The sequence below is a fragment of the Phacochoerus africanus genome, chromosome 14 (assembly GCF_016906955.1).
Source record: "Phacochoerus africanus isolate WHEZ1 chromosome 14, ROS_Pafr_v1, whole genome shotgun sequence".
Classification (NCBI taxonomy): Eukaryota; Metazoa; Chordata; class Mammalia; order Artiodactyla; family Suidae; genus Phacochoerus; species Phacochoerus africanus.
Window position 1 is genome coordinate 29,357,905 of NC_062557.1, and position 18,593 is coordinate 29,376,497.

The window sequence follows — 18,593 nt, forward strand, 5'->3', positions numbered from 1 at the left end:
TGGACTTACCTCAGTCTCATTCAATCTCTTTAACACAGTGAGATGTTTCTTCCTTAAGGAATTGGCTGGAGAAATGGAGATTGGAAGATAGGAAGTTCAGTAGAAAGCTAAAAAGGCTTCTCATATAGCACAGAGTCCAAGATGTTTCATTTTTAAGCTTTTATATATTTATTTATTTATTTGCTTTTTAGGGCTGCACTTGCGGCACGTGGAGGTCCTCAGGCTAGGCGGGCAAGTCAGAGCAACAGCTGCTGGCCTACGCCACAGCCACAGCAATGTGGGATCCAAACCATGTGTGTGGACCTACACCATAGCTCATGGCAACGCCGGATCACTGACCCACTGAGCGAGGACAGGGATCGAACTGACATCCTTAGGGAAACTTAACCCACTGAGCCACAACGGGAATTCCGCCAAGATATTTTAGTAATAGCAGCAACAGGAGGAAATAAATACCTAGTGATGATGAAGTCTATCATTGGTACATGGCAGCGCGCACACACACACACACACACACACACACACACACACACACACTTTGCAGGAATTCAGTTTACAAATGAGGCTGACCTTGGATATAGCTGTTTCTCCTCCTCTATCTCCAGAAGTAGAGTTCTGCCTGCTGTACATGTGCTGCATGTTGATCAAGGGACATTCATGGCCAATGAGTGACTAAGGGACCGCCCTGCATGCAGTGAGCATAGCTCTCACGCTGGGTCCTGGCCTTCCGGCCCATCTCCACCATTTCAGATGGTATCTTCCTTGGACGCCCAGGCGGTCCCTTCCTCAGCTGTCTGTTTTCACCCACCTCCCCCTGCTTGGCTGTGGTTCAGCAATAGGCACACTGTTTATTTTTCTTTTCTGGCTAACAGGCATTTCCTCTTGGTGGTTCTCAGAACACCAAACAAATGGACTTCCTGTTCCCAGTATGGCTCCTTATGCCAATATTTAACGTCTCTGGGCTGCATCCCGTGCTCACCCCAGAGACGGGAGGGGTCCAGGTGCGCTGGCCTAAGCCATCCTGGCCCTGCGAGTGGTGAGGGGATGACAGCCTTTCTCTGAGTGTTGTCCCTGGCAGCACAGGCCCGTGGGAGGGACAGGGACAATGCCAGGCAGCCCCCTCCAGGGACAACAGGGATTTGTGGAAGAGAAAAATATCTGGAAGGGTTTGTGTGTCTCCCTCAGGAGACAGAAGAGGCCTCTGTCTTCTCTAAGTATTTTTTAGTTTTATTTATCTATTTATTTTATTAATTTTTGTTGTCTTTTTGTCTCTTCCAGGGCCGCAGTCATGGCATATGGAGGTTCCCAGGCTCCATTCCCATCGGAGCTGTAGCCTCCAGCCTATGCCAGAGCCACAGCCACACCAGATCTGAGCCTCGTCTGCGACCTACACCGCAGCTCACGGCAACGCTGGATCCTTAACCCACTGAGCAAGGGCAGGGATCGAACCCGCAACCTCATGGTTCCTATCGGATTCGTTAACCACTGCGCCACGACAGGAACTCCCCCTTCTCCCCATTAATCAAAAACCCTCTTTTCGGTCAAGGCCATTCTCCTATTTTCCATCATGGTTCCATCTCTTGTTCCTTTCTTTCATCTCCCTCTTAGATGTTCACTGAGCTCCTGGTATTATGTGCTTCTTGTTTTTTCCTTTTCTTGCTCCCAATCCTCCTTCTTCCTAATGAGCTTATAAATGATGCATTTTGATCAGTTTGCCTCTAATGCAAAAGGTGTCAGATCTGTTCCTTGCCTTGGCAGAATCTTGTAGGGATAGGATTAGGAAAAGTGACAGATTTTAGGGCTCAGCCAAGACAATTTGACCTAAAAATAGATCCAGAGATTGTCAGGGTAGAGATGGGAAGATAAACCAATTATCATACAGGTCACGAATAAACTCAGGATTTTAAACAAAAGACAATCTTTTTCCTTTTCTTTTCTTTTTACGGCCACAGCCGCAGCATATGGGTGTTCCTGGGCTAGGGAGCTGTAGCTGCCAGCCTACACCACAGCCACAGGAACGCCAGATCCAAGCCGTGTCTGTGAGCTACACCACAGCTCCTGGCAAAGCCAGATCCTTAAACCCACTGAGCGAGGCCAGGGATCAAACCCGAGGATTCTCACGGATCCTAGTCTGATTCCCTACTATTGAGCCACAATGGGAACTCCTTAAATCTTTTCCTCTCTTTTCTTCTCTTCCCCTGCCTTCCTTCCTCCCACCTCCATCAGTTCCTACCCTTTTGTCCTTCATAAATCTCTGCATCTGTCACTTCCCTGCTTTCCCCGCATCCCGATTCTGCCCTGACTCTCACCTCGGGTTTGCTCCAAGATCACATCCTTCTCGCTGGTCTCCCAGCTGCCAACCTGCTCCATCCCCATCCTCCTCTACACGAAAGTTTTCCCTCCCTACCACCTACAAGACAAAATCTCAAGTTTCAGCCAGTGTCCTAGCCTGCCTACCGTCCTATCTCTCCCAGTCCATCTCACATCACTCCTCGGCCCCAGCTCTTCTTTGTAGCCAACTAACCTACTCTTTCTCCCAACATACCATGCACATTCCTGCTCCGTGCCTTTCCCTCTGCCATCCTCCAGGCCTGGCTTGCTCTCTCCCTTCTTTTTTTTTTTTTGGTCTTTTTGCCATTGCTTGGGCATATGGAGGTTCCCAGGCTAGGGGTCGAATTGGAGCTGTAGCCACCAGCCTACACCAGAGTCACAGCAACGCGGGATCTGAGCCACATCTGCCACCTACACCACAGCTCACGGCGACGCCAGATCCTTAACCCACTAAGCAAGGCCAGGGATCGAACCCGCCGCAACCTCATGGTTCCCTAGTCGGATTCATTAACCACTGAGCCACGATGGGAACTCCTGCTCTCTCTCTTCTTGTCCAACCAATATCTCAAGCCCTCCTTCTCCACCGAAGCATCCCCGTCTGCCAAGCCCCAGGGAACACTGTGTGTTGCTTCTCTTTTTCTCTCCTTTGCTTTTCCTATTCATTATCTCTCTATGCAACTTTCCTGTTGCCCAAATTAGATCATAAAGGCCTCAAGAGCTCTAAAATGCTTTGGGAAATCAATGATATTTGTTTTGATGCTAAAGATGATGACCTTAGTGTCAAAATGACCTTGGCTTAACTTAGTCATTCAAGTCCAAGGTCTCGGCTGTCGGTTCCAAAGCCGTTTCTGAAAACCATTTCTGGCTTGACTGAAATGCTGTGGCTATTCAAAGTGTAGCTAGGGGTATAGTTTCTGGATTGTTCTCCTCTCTTTCATTTTCTCCATTTAGGATAGGCGAGCCTATCCTAAGCCACCTAGAAACAGAGAGAGCCAGGAGATTGGGAGGAAGATCTTTTGACAGCTGGGTGAAAACAGCAGCCCCCTTTGCAACCTGCAGGTGGAACTTCAATACCTGTTTCCTGGTGAAGCATCTTTCAGAAGCAACAGAACCCACCCCCAGTCTTGTGAAGTTCCATCCTTTGGTCTCTTTGCCAGATGGAGGCTGGAGTTCCACATGGCATCGGTGGAAGAAACCCCGCTCTCCTGCTCACTGGCCCAGCCCTTGTGGGTGGTGCCCACTGGGTGCCAGCAGGCACGTCCTCTGGGTCTTAAACTATAAATGATTGAGATCTCACTATTTCTTCCTGGGACTCCACCCAGGTGATTTGGGTGTGTGCAAGAACACAAGCTCTTGAAAATCGTGGTGGAGGCCAGAAGGGGGTGATGTGTTCCAGTGGACCTGCTGTCAAGGAATCCCTTCTGCTCTCCTGGGAACCTGGGGTGGGGGAGTTCCTTCTCACTCTTCTCACAGCCCTAAGAAGGGGGCAGAGGCCAGGGGTGGGGAGTGAGAGAGGCCTTATCATCCTGCTTTCTCGTTCTTCTCTTAAGAAATATGGGGTTTCTGGAGTTCCCATTGTGGCTCAGCGGTTAACAAATCCGACTAGGAACCATGAGGTTGCGGGTTCAGTCCCTGGCCTTGCTCAGTGGGTTAAGGATCTGGCATTGCTGTGGCTGTGGCATAGGCCAGCAGCTACAGCTCCAATTAGACCTCTAGCCTGGGAACCTCCACATGCCACTGGTGCAACCTGAAAAAGACAAAAAAGGAAAAAGAAATATGGTGTTTTCAAGAGTGCTCTAGAATGCCCTGCTCTGCAAACAACAGAATGTGGGCAATACTTTTTATTTTTTATTCAAGTATAGTTGATTTACAATGCTGGGTCAATTTGCTGGGTCAATACATACATACATATGTATACACATTTTTTTTCTCATGTTATCTTCTATCATGTTCTATCACAGGAGGTTGGATATAGTTCCCTGTGTTATACAGCAGGACCTCATTGCTTATCCATTCTAAATATAACCATCCATTCCACTCCCTCCCCCTCCCCCTTGGCAACCACAAGTCTTCTCTCCATGTCTGTGAGTCTATTTCTGTTCTGTAGATATGTTCATTTGTGCCATATTTTATATTCCACATATAAGGGATCTCATACAGTATTGGTCTTTCTCTTTCTGACTTTCTTCACTCAGTATGAGAATCTCTAGCTGCATCCATGTTGCTGCAAATGGCATTATTTTGGTCTTTTTTATGGCTGGGTAGCCTTGCCTTGTATATATGTATGTACCACATCTTCCTCATCCATTCATCTGTCAATGGACATTCAGGTTGTTTCCATATCTTGGCTATCGTGCTGCAATGAACATAGGGGTGCGTGTGTTTTTAAGTTTTATTGAAGTGTAGTTGATTTACAATGTTGTGATCATGTCTGCTGTATGACAAGGTGATTCAGTTATTGCATTATCTTTTTTTTATTTAAAAAAATTTTTTTTTATTTTCCCACTGTACAGCAAGGGGGTCAGGTTATCCTTACGTGTATACATTACAATTACATTGTTCCCCCAGCCTTTGTTCTGTTGCAACATGAGTATCTAGACAAAGTTCTCAATGCTATTCAGCAGGATCTCCTTGTAAATCTATTCTAAGTTGTGTCTGATAAGCCCAAGCTCCCAATCCCTCCCACTCCCTCCCCCTCCCATCAGGCAGCCACAAGTCTCTTCTCCAAGTTGCATGTATCTTTTTGAATTGCAGTTTTGTCCAGATATATGCCCAGGAGTGGGAATGCTGGATCACATGGTCGTTCCATATTTGGTTTTCTGAGGAACCTCCATACTCTCAGGCAGTGCTTTTTTTTTTTTTTTTTGTCTTTTGTCCTTTTTAGGGCTGCACCTGTGGCATATGGAGGTTCCCAGGCTAGGGGTCTAATCAGAGCTGTAGCTGCTGACCTGCCCCACAGCCACAGCAATGCCAGATCCTTAACCCATTGAGCGAGGCCAGGGATCAAACTCGCAAGCTCATGGTTCCTCGTTGGATTCGTTTCCACTGAGCCACGATGGGAACTCCTGGCAATCCTTTTTAAACATGGCTTCTGGAATTCGTGGTGCAGCAGAAACGAATCTGAATAGTATCCATGAGGATGTGGGTTCGATCCCTGGCCTCGCTGGTTAAGAATCCAGCATTGCTGTGAGCTGTGGTGTAGGTCGCAAACTGGGCTCGAAGCTTGCATTGCTGTGGCTCTGGGTAGGCCGGCAGCTGCAGCTCTGTTTCAATTCCTAGCCTGGGAATTTCCATATGCCAAGAGTGTGGCCCTAAAAAGCAAAATAAATAAATAAATAAATAAAATAAACATGGCTTCTTCTTTTCTTCTTTTTTTAGCTGGGCCTGTGATCCCATGCCAGGGATGGAATCCCCCACTACAGCTGCAACCAGAGCCACAGCAGTGACAATACTGGATCCTTAACCCTCTGAACCACCAGGAAACTCCCTAAACATGGCTTCTGATAAACCTTTTAAAAAAAAAGAGGAGTGGCACCGGGTACTCCTGCAGGAAACTGAGATTCTACAATTTCTCTGCTGTCTCACATTTAAAAAATAAAATATTTATTTTTAGAATAGCTTTAGATTCACAGTATTAGTGAAGATAGTTCAGAAAATCCCCGTATACCCACACCCAGTTGCCAGGTACATCCCTGTGATACATGTATGTGCGAAATACATACATCTCACAATTAATGGACCAGTATTGCTAGATTACTTTATCAACTAAAAGTTTGAGATCTCACATTTTAACTTAAAAAGTCACCCTTCTGCATGCGACTCCAAACTTTATCTTTGTTTTACTCTACGAAAATCTTAAATTTACTTTCTATCAAGCTGAAATGGACCCTGCAGAGAATATGAGCCTACTTTGACCAGTGTTCTGTGCTCTCTGGTTTACCCTGCTGCCCTGGGGAGGGGTCCAGCCAGCCTGGGCAGCTTGAGTCACAGACTTGGAGTCACAGGCTTGGAGGGAGCTCAGAAAATCTCCCTGGGTCTGGACAACCTGGCTCAGTAGCTGTGTGACCCCAGACTGTCACTCGGTCTCTGAGCCTCAGTGTCCTTGTTTAGAAACCATAGCGCCAGCCTGTGTCATGGGGTGCTGGGAGGGCCACCTGAGACCAGGTGTGCAGATGTGGGGAGCATGATTCACAGACGAGTGATGAGAATGGAGATGAGCTCTTAGTCACAGGAGGTGAGCATGAACTTGTTCTTGAGACATGGCAAGGATGGCTCACAGCCTCCCGTGAGTCTCCAGTTGCCAAGGAGGCCAGAGCCTGACCCCGAGACCCATGTCCTCCTTGTCCGGTTGCATTTCACAGGCTGAGGAAGAAGGTGGGAGGAATGGAGAGTTTCTTTTTGGCTTCTGCTGCTGGACTTCCCATCTCTTCTGGTGACCGTGGGGATCCCTCCCATCATGGGGTGCTTCCGATGACAAGAAAGTGAGAGGGGTTATGGGGACCATGGGTTCTACCTTAACCCCCTCCCCAGTCTAGCCAGCTTTAGTTTTCCATTTGGGGGGCTGTGGATGTGAAAAAAGCTTTCTCCAGGCATTCCCGTTGTGGCTCAGTGGCTAAAGAATCCGACTAGGAACCATGAGGTTGTGGGTTTGATCCCTGGCCTTGCTCAGTGGGTTAATTGCCGTGAGCTGTGGTGTAGGTTGCAGACGTGGCTCAGATCCCTCGTTGCTGTGGCTCTGGTGTAGGCTTGACAGCTACGGCTCCAATTAGACCCCTAGCCTGGGAACCTCCATATGCTGTGGGTGCAGTCCTAGAAAAGGCAACAAGACAAAAAAAAAAAAAAAAAAAAGCTTACTCCAGCATGATGACAGCAGCTGGCCCACACAGGATTTCTGCTCTTAAACTTGCCCGCCCAGCCTAGCTGCTGCCACCCCTCAGAAGTCCCCAAGGGCCCTGCTCAGGGAGTGATGCCTGTCTCCTGGGATATAACCTCGCAGGGTTTCCTGGCCTCACATCTGAAAACAAGCCTGCAGTGCTGATAGTTACCCAGGTTTCTCTTTTCCCTTCTGGTTGCAGACTTCAAGGTTTTTTGTTTGTTTGTTTTGTTTTGCTTGGCTTTTTAGGGCCGCACCCATGGCATATGGAAGTTCCCAGGCTAGGGATTGAATCAGAGCTGTGGCTCCTGGCCTACACCGCAGTCACAGCAACACAGGATCCAAGCCATGTCTGCAACCCACACTGCATCTCACAGCAACGCTGGATCCTTAATCCACTGAGCAGGGTCAGTGATCAAACCCATATCCTCAAGGACACTAGTTGGGTTTGTTACTGCTAAGCATGATGGGAACTCCTGGTTGCAGACTTTAGGAAGCTCTTCTTAATCCAAGTACCTGGGCCTCCTGGGTCCGGGTCCTCACTCTTAGCCTCCCCTGTCAAAGCCTTGAATTTCCCTCTTGATCCCAGCCCAGCGCCCGGGGCACTGCTCCTCCTGATTATTCAATTCAGTTCAGTACAATTCAAATAATTCTGCACTGAGCAACTGTTTGGGTGACCTGAGGACACACAGATAGATTGAGCCTGGTTCTGCATCTTAGAAGGCTCACTGGTTAATAGGGAAGAAAGATATATCAAAAGATAATTGTTCATATATTTTTTTGCGTGTGTCACCTTAGGTCCACACCTGCGGCACATGGAATTTCCGAGGTTAGGGGTCAAATCGGAGCTTCAACTGCTGGCCTACACCATAGCAACAGCAATGCAGGGTCCGAGCTGCATCTGCGGCCTACACCACAGCTCACGGCAACGCTGGATCCTTAATTCACTGAGCGAGGCCAGGGATTGAACCTGCGTCTTCATGGATACCAGTCAGGTTCATTACCCCTGAGCCATGACGGGAACTTCAAGATAAGCTTCGATCATTCCTGTGTGTGAGATATTTTCAAAGTTCACATAACTCTAGCTTTCCTTGGCTTTTGAAAAACTCTCCAGGAAACCCAAGGTGGAAGTTCTTCATATAGTTAAGTTGCATCACCATGGGTGGCTGGAACTCAAAAAAATCATTAACTGAGCTATTTTGAGAGCACCTTGAGGGCTTACTCTGCAAAGGGATGGAAAATGCCAAATTCCCAAGAAAGGGAGTCAGTGTAAATCTAAGACTCTATTTAAATAACAAGGAAGCGTTTTGACTCTGTGCTAGTTACAACATGTACAGAGTAGGAGAATTGCTGTCAGCCTGCATTTGCCCCATTCCATTTTGTATTTGCCAGATTCATGAGAAAAAGAAGCTTAGAGATTGAAATACCTGTAGGAAGCTCTAGTTCAGGGTTTCCCAAAGGTTGCATCTGAGTCGGTGGAAAACTTGTTTTATTTTAAAACAGGTATCCAGGCCCTGCTCCTCATCTACAGAATTCAAATCTCTGGTGTCAGAGCTAAAGAAATGTCAATGCTAAGAAATCTCATGGGGAGTTCCCGTCGTGGCTCAGTGGTCAGCGAATCTGATTAGGAACCATGAGGTTGCAGGTTCGATCCCTGGCCTTGCACTGTGGGTTAAGGATCCAGTGTTGCCGTGAGCTGTGGTGTAGGTCGTAGACGCAGCTCGGATCCCGCGTTGCTGTGGCTCTGGGGTAGGACGGCAGCTACAGTTCCAATTCGACCCCTATCCTGGAACCCCCGTGTGCCGCGGGAGCGGCCCTAGAAATGGCAAAAAGACAAAAAGAAAAAAAAGAAAAAAAAGAAATCTCCGGTGAATCTGACATTCAGGCAGGTTTGGAAACTGTTAACCTAGATGAACTTTTTACCCTTGGTAGGATTCCACACTCTATCCTTTCTACTCAAAGTGTGGTCCAAGGACTGCAGCATCGGAATCCTCAGGGAGCTGTTTAGAAATACAGAATCCCAGGGCCCACTCCAGACCTGCCAGCCAGAATCTGCATTTCACAAGATTCCCAGGCATCCCTATTCACATTAAAGGTGTAGAAGCACCATCTGTCTCATCCTTGACAGATGATCATGGAGTGACTGCTTAAAACCCCTGGATTTGAGTTCCCACTGTGATGCAACGGGATCAGTGGAATCTCTGGAGTGCAGGGATACAGGTTCCATCCCCCACCAAGCACAGTGGGTTAAGGATCTGGCATTTCTGCAGCTGCAGCATAGGTTGCAACTGTGGCTCAGATCTGATCCCTGGCTTGGGAACTCCATATGCCATGCGGGCAGCCAAAAAAGAAAAAAAAGAAGAAGAAGAAAGAAAGCAAGAAAAAAACTCCTGGGGAGTTCCTGTTGTGACTCCGTGGAAACGAATCTGACTAGTATCCATGAGCATGCAGGATCGATCCCTGGTCTCGCTTGGTGGGTTAAGGATCTGGCATTGCTGCAAGCTCTGGCATAGGTCACAAATGCGGCTTGGATCCAGCATTGCTGTGGCTGTGGCATAGGCTGGCAGCTGCAGCTCTGATTCCGGGAGCTTCCATATGCCACACGTGTGTTATAAAAAGGAAAACAAATCCATAAATAATTATGGAACCCTGCTCACAGACCCCAAGTTTAAGAATCCTGATTTATACCAGGAAACACAGAGAAAACCTAAAAAACACTAGTTCACCCGTATAAAAATAATTCAATTAGAGTTACTTATACAAATAACATATTTCCATACCATGAGGTACAGTACCTATTTTGCTTATAATTATGTGAGATTGTCTTCAGTATAAGTTTGATTTAATTATAAAACCGAACTGTGGGTGCAAGCTCCACCTTTATCACGTGTTCAGGTGGCACAATGTTGTCTCTTCACAACTTTAAAAGAAAAAATTAGAATGACCATTTTTTTTGGTCTTTTTTTTTTTGCTATTTCTTGGGCCGTTCCCATGGCATATGGAGGTTCCCAGGATAGGGGTTGAATCTGAGCTGCAGCTGCTGGCCTACGTCACAGCCACAGCAACGCAGGATCCGAACCGCGTCTGCCACCTACACCACAGCTCACGGCAATGCCAGATCCTTAACCCACTGAGTGAGGCCAGGGATCGAACCTGCAACCTCATGGTTCCTAGTTGGATTTGTTAACCACTGCGCCACAACGGGAACTCCCTAGAATGACCATTTTTAAGAGCTGATATTCTTCCTTCAGGGTTTCATCTGTTGAATAATTATTTCCTAGGTCGGAAATTGTGTGCTCTTACAGAATAAACTGGTTGGTAAGAGGCTGTTAGGCAGAGCGGAAGGAAGGTGTTCAGGCTTCAAAAGACACACTTGGGCTGGAACCTCAGCTCCTTCATCACTTAGTAGAGTTCAGCCTTTAAGACCCCACCTTCATTAATTAAATGGGAATAACAAATAACTACTTAAGAGGTTCCTAGGAGGATTAGGGACAAACAAAGCACCTAGGCTATATTGAATCTTAAATAAATAGGGCTATTGCTACAGCCAGTCCTGGGTGTTAGACAACAGCAGCTTTGTTGCTAATGGCTCCCACTGCCATGTAATCAAACTGGCAGGAGAATCTTGAGTTCAGGGGACAACTGCCTACTCTGTTGGGGGAGCAGCAAGAGTCAAATGGTGGTAACTGTTGACAGCCCCAAGGTGCCAGGGAGCCAGATGTGAGGTTATCGTGTGTTTTGCCTTTGACAGTCCAATGGAGTATGTCTTCAGAATGGCCTTTTGTTGGCTTTTCCTGAGGTCAGCACAGTTTCTAAGATGGCTTAAAAATATCCGGGAAGAGGAGTTCCCGTTGTGGTGCAGTGGTTAATGAATCTGACTAGGAACCATGAGGTTTGTGGGTTTGATCCCTGCCCTTGCTCAGTGGGTTAAGGATCTGGCGTTGCCGTGAGCTGTGGTGTAGGTGGCAGACGCGGTTCGGATCCTGCATTGCTGTGGCTCTGGCGCAGGCCAGTGGCTGCAGCTCCGATTCGACCCCTATCCTGGGAACCTCCATATGCCTCGGGAGCGGCCCAAGAAATGGCAGAAAAGACAAAAAAAAAAAAATATATATATATATATATATATCTCCGGAAAGAACACATGGAAGGGGAAAACCAGTATAACAATATCTTCTCCTTGCTTGCTGTGAGCTTCCTTGTTTTTTCTTTCTCTGGTTCAGTGAATGCCAATACAAGGATTAATAAATCTTCTGACACACTTTTGTTTTCTTCCAAGAATGTTATTTTCACGTCTGAATAACTGTCATCACCTCTCCTGACTCCTCTGAGAAGAATAGGTACATTCTGTGAGTCACAGCCATCGATTTTCAGACCAAAGTTTCCTAGCACTCACTGGAAGGCCATGTGGTGCGGTGGGAAGAGCAGCAGCTGAGAACTCAGGACACTTCATTTTGATCCCTAACACCATTTCTGTCTGAATCTATATAAAAGGGGCCGAGAGCGCTGCTTTAGTTTCCTCACTTGTAAAGTGCATCAAGTCCAGGCCTTGGGTGTGAGCGAGCTTCGGTTTGCACACACAAGTGGTGACCCTGCAGGACCCCACTCTGAATGCGCATTGGAGCTCCGCGGGTGCCTCCCTGGACCGAGGCTGCCTAGCAGCACAGGGAATTGCGGGCTGCGCGCGCAACACCTCCCTAGCCGCTGGAACCCAGCGTCTCCGTTACCAAGGCAACTGGGGCGGTGCGCTTTCCGGCGCAGTCGTGGCGCGGCGCAGCTGGCATGGCGGACACCGTCTGGAGCACCGACACGGGCGAGGCAGTGTATCGCTCCCGGGACCCCGTGCGCAACCTCCGCCTCCGGTAGTCTCATCGCCTCAGAGCTCTGTGCTTTTATGCTCTCAGATGATTGGAGCCTGAACTACTACACTTCTCTTTTGCTGAAGCCCCCCCCCCCTTCCCTTTGCAATCCTGACCAGTGTCACCCCGGTCTCTCCTCGTCTCCCTCGCTCCCCGGAACCCTTTTCACTTACAGCTTCCAGACCTACGCTTTCAGGACCCTCCCAAATCCTGGGAGCCCTGTGTATCCAATGCACTCTCTCGTTCTCACTCCTCTTTAGGACCCCCGTGCCCCACTTCCCTCCCTCTGTTGCTTGCACCAGGCCACATCTCTTGTGTTTTGTTTCTCCATCTTTGCCCCGTATCATCTCCTGGCTTGTGTCTTGTAATGTGTATTTTGGGCTTCCCTTTTCCTGGCAGAGTCCATCTGCAAAGAATCACATCAAGCAATTACCTCCGTTACCAGCCTGCAGCCCAGCCCGGAAAGGACCTCATAGACTTGGCCACTTTTAGGCCTCAGCCAACAGCCAGTGGGTATCTGGTGGTGATGTTGCCCTTTGGGGATTGGGGAAAGGGCCTAGAGCTGAGGTTACCTCTTTGAGACAGAGTAGACCCAGGTCTGTAGTCTTTGAAAAGGCTTAGAGATGTTGGGTTTCATGTTCAAAGTCACAGGGCTGCTAAATGGTTGAAGCCAGGATTTGATCCCAGGCACTTTTAACTACTACGTAGTATTGTATAAAAATTGAATAAGACATGATTCCTACCACCGAGATGCTGATCTGAATTGTGGTCAAATGTAGTGAAATAGCACATACCAGACTTTAGATAGGTTATAAACTTGTCTGTCAACCTAACTACCACTTGTGGCATTTGTTTTTTTCTAAGAGAAAATATGCTCCAAACTTGAAGCATACATATAAACACTTTTAAAAACACAATTAAAAAATTAAGGTCTGCGTGGGAAATGTACGTATTAACCTCACCTGGGCTCTTGCAGTTTTCCTTATCTGGGAAGCCAGAAAAGTGAGGAAGAGAGGGCAGTGTGTTTGTGTTAGGTCACTGGTCTCTCTGCTTTTGTTGTTTCTGTTCAAAATGTTCCTGGGCAAGAGGGTGAGCTGGTGGGTTGTGAAACTTGTGTCTCTGAAATAGGCATAGTCAGCCAGGAGTGGACCTGTTAGATTTGGTTCTTTAAAAAAAAAAAAAAATCAGCTTTTCGTCTTTCCTTTTCTTTCCTGCTATTTAGTCTCTTAAGGTTACAGTGTTTGGGAGTCTAGATATATGGTTTCATGAATAGTAAAGATAAAAATGCCACCGTCCCTTTCTAGCAAATGTAGACAATTGGGATTGAAGAAGAGCTATTCAACTCGTATCTAAATTTCAGCTCTTGACACTGGATTAGATTAAATAATTCCCGGAAGACATGACGTCCTTTTATTTGAATTAGTGATAAAGACTTTTTGGGTCCTCATCTTGACGTCTGTACATATCCACAGCCTCTCTAGAGTGCGTCCAGATGAGTGCTTAATAAATCAGTGAACTCTAGGTGGTTTTGTGGCAGATATAAGAGCAGGGACTTTGGTTATCACCCGTCACAGGGCAAGAAGTGGTGCTGGTTTGGCTCAAGCATTTGACTCACTCTGTTGTCTTTGAAGGTGGGCATCGCCCGGATGAAGATGAAGAGGAGGAGGTCGTGATTGGGTGGCAAGAGAGCTCTTCAGCCAGGTGAGCCAGTGTCCCTTGTCTGCTCAGTCTGCCTGCACCAGCTGGTAGGCAGGGCAGGAGTTTTGATGCATATCACCAAACGGATATTCCAGAAGGGCGATAGCAGTTTATTTATTTTTGTCTTTTTAGGGCCTACCCACCCGTGCATATGGAGGTTCCCAGGCTTGGGATCAAATTGGAGCTGCAGCTGCCAGCCTACACCACAGCCACAGCCAACATGGGATCTGAGCCATGTCTGCAGCCTGTACCACAGCTCACGGCAACACCGGATCCCGAACCCATTGATCGAGGCCAGGGCTTGAACCTGCGTCCTCGTGGATACTAGTCAGATTCCTTCTTTTCTGCTGAGCCACAGCGGGAATTACTGGTAGCAGTTTATATACTTCCACTGTAGTGTTACAAGGTCAATGTAATGTAGTGCCATACCCTGAAACAGCAGAATTCCTGTTGGGGATGTAATTCTGTAACAGCAGAATTGAATTAGACAATCACTCTTGATTCCTTTTAACTCTGACATTCTTGGACTCCCTGTCTCCATAGTGTAGAAAAATGAGAGTTGGCTGTGAAACGTGTGATGTTGCATCAGCTCTGCAGAAGTGATTTGACCAGTTATAGGAGTGAAATCGGACATATTCTCAGTAGACCTCTCTTTCCTTGTGACCTCAGTTTGAAGGTCGATCTGTACCAAAATGAAAGCAGCCTGTCAGAGCCCTTTGGATCATCAGTACCGGCAAGAGATTCTGAAGCGATGGAGGGTTCGGATGGCAGGAAGAACGACGGATCTTCACCTACACTGACTCTGATAGATACACCAATCTGGAGGAGGTATTGTTCTTTCTCAAGTCTCCCCGCTCCGTTCCCCTTGGCCTCCCTAGTTTCCCGGCCTTGCTGTGTGTTATTCAAGAAGCCTGTTAAGGGCGGGCAGAAGAGCCCATCTAGGCCCTGCTGGGTGCTGCAGGCAGGCCAGGCTGGAGAACAGTAGGTACGGTCTGTGCTGCTGCTCTCTTCTCTACCTGCTGGGAGGGGTGGAGAGGGGGGGAGCAGCGTCTCTCATGATAGACTTGCAGCTTGCAAACTGGGAGAAGCAGCCCCTGGACTGGACTTCTCTCCATGCACCATAAGACCAGACAGGTGGGTGGAGTCTGAATGTAGGTAAAATTCAGTATGGGATTGGAGTCCCGTTGTGGCGCAACAGAAATGAATCGACTAGTATCCATGCGGATTCAGGTTTCGCTCCCTAGCCGTGCTCAGTGGGTTGGGGATCCGGCATTACCATGAGCTGTGGTGTAGGCTGCAGATGTGGCTTGGATCCCAGCAACCTGGGTTGCTGTGGCTGTGGTGGTAGTCTGGCAGCTGTAGCTCCGATTTGACCCCTAGCCTGGGAAATTCCTTATGCCATGGGTGTGGCCCTAAAACGCAAAAGAAAAAAATTCAGTATGGGATTCAACCAAAACCGAACATTGGGTTTGAAGAGGAATTCCGTAAGCATGGGCAATGGCTTATGTCCGCAGTTTGTCTAGGACAGCATAAGGAATTTGGGTTGTCTGTTTTGGTAAAGAAAAGAAAATTACAGTCAGTGTTCAGCTACCCATGGGAGAGTTTTCCCAGAATACTTGTGTGACATTTGGCATCTTCCAGCCACCTAATTAATGTCAGCCTCTAGCAGGCAGACTCACCCACTTTTTGTTGGGATGTGCTTAGAAATTGCAGACTCATTTTGAGATTCGCATCAATAAACTCATTTCTTGAGAATGATGAGCCGCTGCCATCTCAGGGCAAACCGAGGCTTGGTTGTGTTCCTTCTTTGGTTTGTCCGTGCCTCCGCTGCCCTCCATCCGCACCTGTGACCGTGTGGTGGCTGTGCCTCTAGGCTCAGGTCCTGTGTGAGGTTTCAGAAGGAAGACGCTCCTCCAGGTGCTTGGTCCCATGTGGCCCTGAGCAGATGGCTTACACAGGGCTGCTCTGTCTTCCCAGCACTGTCAGAAAATGACCACCGCAGCCAGCGAGGTGCCATCATTCTTGGTCGAGCGAATGGCCAATGTTAGGCGGCGACGTCAGGACAGACGAGGGATGTGAGTGCCAGTGGCGGGGGTGGGGGGGACACTAGGGGAGCCTGTGTGGTCCTCCCATGCCAGTGTTCTCGGTTCCCCCCCCAACCCGAGCATCCCCTTCTGCAGCGGGCCTCCACCTGCGTGTGCTCCCCCCGCACGCCTCCTTCAGGCTCTTTGGGGGGTGCCAGGGAAGTGACCCTTCCTGTGGTGTCTCCCAGGGAGGGTGGCATCCTTAAGTCACGAATCGTCACCTGGGAACCCTCAGAAGAGTTCGTCAGGAACAGCCACGTCATCAACACCCCTCTTCAGACAATGTACATCATGGCAGACCTGGGGCCCTACGGCAAGTGAGCGAAGCTTCTCACCGCCCCACCCCCAGCCCCCCATCCTCCGCTTCTTCACGAGCCATCGCCGGCCTGTTAAGAGTCAGCCCAGCTATGTGGGTGGGAGGGCTTTTTTTCTTCACTGTTTTCTTTGGAAGAAAGTATCTCACCAGGACCGGTCTCACTGCGGCCTCTGTCTTCTCCCCTGGCGTGGGCTGGATCCCTCTTGCTCTTTCCCTGGAGGTGGGGCCAGCGCCCTTGAACCCTGGTGTTGATGCTCTGGTCTCTAGGCTTGGCTACAAGAAGCATGAACATGTCCTCTGCACTCTGAAGGTGGACAGCAATGGTGTCATCACAGTAAAACCCGACTTCACGGGCCTCAAAGGACCCTACAGGTGAGGAGAGAAAGGGGACGGTGGTGACGGGCCTGCCTTTCCAAGGTTTCACTTCTTGCCTGTGGCTGACGAGAGTCTCAGAAAGCCCTTCATCGGCTCTAGCTTTTAAATTCCCAGCCCAGGGTCATGTTCTCGTCCAGGCCTTAGACCCGTGGGATCCCGGGCATCCCGCTCTCTGCAAATGTGCAGCTACTCTCCTTTGAAAGTGATAACCGCAGCGGTGCAATCAAGTAAAAATCATTCTCGGTGCGGCTGCGTGCAGGGGCCAATCCAGACAGGGCGACATGGCCCAGCCAGGGTCCCTCTTTCTCCCGGGCCGACGGTTCCTCATGTTCCATCTCCAAAATAACAAGCGGAAATCAGCTCCTCCCTAGGCCGGGCCTCGAGGGCCCATCTTGTCTTTTCCGAGTTAGTCCCTTTGGTGGCTCTGACCTTCCAGAATCGAAACAGAGGGGGACAAGCAGGAGCTGTGGACGTATACGCTGGACAACGTGTCCTCCCTGGCCCAGCCCGAGGAGGAGGAGCGGGAGCAGCGCGTGTTCAAGGACGTAAGTGCTGGTGCCTCCCGAGGACCCGCCCGCTGGGCGCGGAGGCCGCGCTGAGCTTGGGTCAGCAGCCATGAGGTCTGGCTCTTCGTGGCCTCTCCTGACTCAGCAACACCAAGGACGCATCAGACACTGGCTTTGGGTCCCGTTATCAGATCATCCTAAGACCATTGAGCTCTCTGTGCTAGGCCCTTCTGATAGTTATTTCATTTAGATGACACCACAGCCCTTTGAGGGGAATCCTTTTCTTAGCGCTGTTATAAATGAGGAAACGGAGATGGAGAAGCTCAGCAGTCTGCCCCAAGGTCATGTACGCATGAGCGCCAGGCTGGCGCCAGCCCGGCAGCCTCCACGGCCTCCGTGCTGCCCTGGCAGGTGTCGGTGGACGGGGATTCTGAGGCCTCTGGCTCTCTGGGCCTTGCCCATTCCTGCTGCTGCTCTCCCCTCCTGTTCACTTCTGAACCCTGGGCGGGCTGGGGCGGTGGCATCTGGAATTGTGGCGCGATTTGTTTCCTCAGCTCTACGGCCGCCACAAGGAGTATCTCAGCAGCCTCGTGGGCACGGATTTTGAGATGGTGAGTGGCTGGGTCTCCTGCAGCACCACATGGGCCAGGGTCCTCTAGCCAGAGCATCCTGACTGTAGCTCAGTAGCAGTCCTCTCTTCAGGGACCCTGAGACACGCTCTTCCACGTGAAAAGTAAACGGTAGCACATAGAGTATCGTCCTTCTTGTGTTTTTATTTATTTATTTATTTATTTTGTCTTTTTGCCATTTCTAGGGCCACTCCCGCGGCATATGGAGGTTCCCAGGCTAGGGGTCGAATTGGAGCTGTAGCCGCCGGCCTACACCAGAGCCACAGCAACGCAGGATCCGAGCTGCGTCTGCAGCCTATACCACAGCTCACGGCAACGCCGGATCCCTAACCCACTGAGCAAGGCCAGGGATCGAACCCACAACCTCATGGTTCCTAGTCATATTCATTAACCACTGAGCCATGACGGGAACTCCTGTTGTGTTTTTAAAACATTGCATATTGACGTAGAACCATTAATGCATAGAAAAGGTCTCCAAGGGCACACACGCTGCAGGTGGCTTTCTCTGGGGGGAGAGGGATTGGGAGACAGGAGGGGGCTAGGGTGGGGAGAGGGGTATGTCAGGAATGATTACTTTTTATTCTCTCACCTTAGGTAGTTTTGAATTTTTGTCAATGGTAATGCATTCATTTTTAGTCTTAGTTTAAATAAATGTAAAAATGAGAAATGTCTTCTTTTCTTCATGTGGATATTTTCCTAAGTGCCCCATAGAGAGTGTCCTTTCTGTTCTTCAAATAGTGCAGCGCTTAGAAAAAGCAAAACAAAGCTGTTTAAGTCTGTTATTCTGTGGTTCGATTCTTTGTCTTTTCTTATTCCAGGAGTTGCACTTCTGGGTCTGGAAACAAAAACAGAATTACCCAGTAGTCCACCTCTTGCTCTCTAAAAAATTGACTTTTGTTATTTTTGTATCGCATTGGCAAGAGAT

General features: G+C 48.8%; 1 pseudogene; it reads left to right on the top strand.

Moving 5' to 3' along the window:
- The first annotated feature begins 11,941 nt into the window (after nt 1–11,941).
- Nucleotides 11,942–17,830, top strand: LOC125114193 (Meckel syndrome type 1 protein-like; annotated as a pseudogene).
- The last annotated feature ends 763 nt before the right edge of the window (nt 17,831–18,593 follow it).